The sequence below is a fragment of the Lithobates pipiens genome, unplaced genomic scaffold, assembly GCF_037356315.1.
Source record: "Lithobates pipiens isolate NorthernLeopardFrog02 unplaced genomic scaffold, aLitPip1_a1.2 Scaffold_10, whole genome shotgun sequence".
Lineage (NCBI taxonomy): Eukaryota > Metazoa > Chordata > Amphibia > Anura > Ranidae > Lithobates > Lithobates pipiens.
Genome location: NW_027507686.1, coordinates 142043736 through 142045278, shown reverse-complemented (window position 1 = coordinate 142045278; position 1543 = coordinate 142043736). Strand labels below are relative to the sequence as shown.

The 1543-nt window shown below is 43.7% G+C and overlaps 1 pseudogene; it reads right to left on the bottom strand.

Moving 5' to 3' along the window:
• Window positions 1–472: 472 nt before the first annotated feature.
• Window positions 473–591, bottom strand: LOC143950123 (5S ribosomal RNA; annotated as a pseudogene).
• Between the last annotated feature and the right edge of the window lie 952 nt (window positions 592–1543).

The window sequence follows — 1543 nt, the reverse complement described above, 5'->3', positions numbered from 1 at the left end:
ATCAGGATGAAGGAATAATTCTCCCAGGAACAACTGCTGGCAACTCAAGTAGTCCACCTGCCAATTTTCTATTCCTAGAATGAAGACTGCCGATAGGCAAAGTACATTGTTTTCTGCCCAAGATAGTATATGATTCACCTTTCTCTGGGCAGTACAACTTCTTGTGCCCCCTTGGTGATTAATAATGGCCATTGCTGCGGCATTGTTGGATTGAGTCCTGGCAGGACAATTCCATAAACTGAACATTCAGGCCCTCAGGACCAAGTGCTCTGCCTGAATTTCTAGAATGTTAATGGGCAAGGGCATTTCTGATCTGGGCCACTTCTCTTGGACAGTTGCTTCCTTCAGGACTGCTTCCCAACCCCAAAAAAGGTTGGCATATGTTGTTACCACTTCCCAGGTAACTGAAGGAAGGATTTTCCTCTTTGCAGATTTTTGGTTATTAGCCATAAGCTGAGGCTCCGGTGCACCTAGCCTACAGCACCTGGTATTTCCAGGCAGTCTGCCATCCAGGAATTAACCAGGCCTGACCCTGCTTAGCCTCCAAGATCCAATGAGATCGGGCACTTTCAGGGTGATGTGGCCATAGGCTTTGGAGTCAGACACATTGGGAATCTAGAGCTTGAATCCTTTGTTCCAAGCCGATAGGATACTGTCTCGAATGAAACTGAGCATAAGGAACGGCCTCGAACGAAGCCACCATCTTTCCCAACAACCTCATGCAAAGCTGAATAGAAGAATTAATCTTGCTTCAACCACCTGAATCAGTTCCCTTTATGATGCTGATCTTTGCCTGGGGCAAGAATGCCCTTTTCTGGGTGTATCTATGATTATACCCAAGTATTTTAGCCTTCATGGTTTTAAAGAAGATTTCTTCTAGGTTGAGAATCTGACCTAGTTATTCTAGTTAGTTGAATGTGGTGACCATACATTGGTCTAAGTGGGCTACCGACTGGTCTATCAAGAATAGATTGTCCAGGTAACCATAATCGTTATACCTTGGGCCCTTAATCTGGCTAGAAGAGGGGCCAGAACTTTTGTAAACACTCAAGATGCAGTAGCTAGACTGAAAAGCAGAGCTACACACTATAAATGAATATTTTCCACCTTGAAAAGTAGATATTACTAGTGAGCGAGGAAATAGGTACATGGAGGTATGCATCTTTGATGCCAGAAGTTCTCCTCCTTGTAGGATGGAGATAACTGATTGGATTTCACTTGGATTTCTACATGCAAAAAAAGAGTGGTTATATTCAGGAATTGAATTTAGATTTTTGAGATCCAGAATATCCATTTGGTTTTGGAAAAAAAAGGTTTGAAGCAAACCCCAACCTCTGCTCTTACATGGGGACCACCATGATCACTTTTTGTCAAAAGGTGGTCCAATGCTTGAGAGAAAGACCTCTTTCTCTGGATCCTTAGGAACGTTAGATCTGAGAAAATGAGGAGACAGGAACTCTCGGAGTTTGTACCTTGGAGCTATTGAGGAAGTCCCCCATCTCTCTCGACACTCTTCCTGCCAGATCCTTGAGAACTGCAGAAG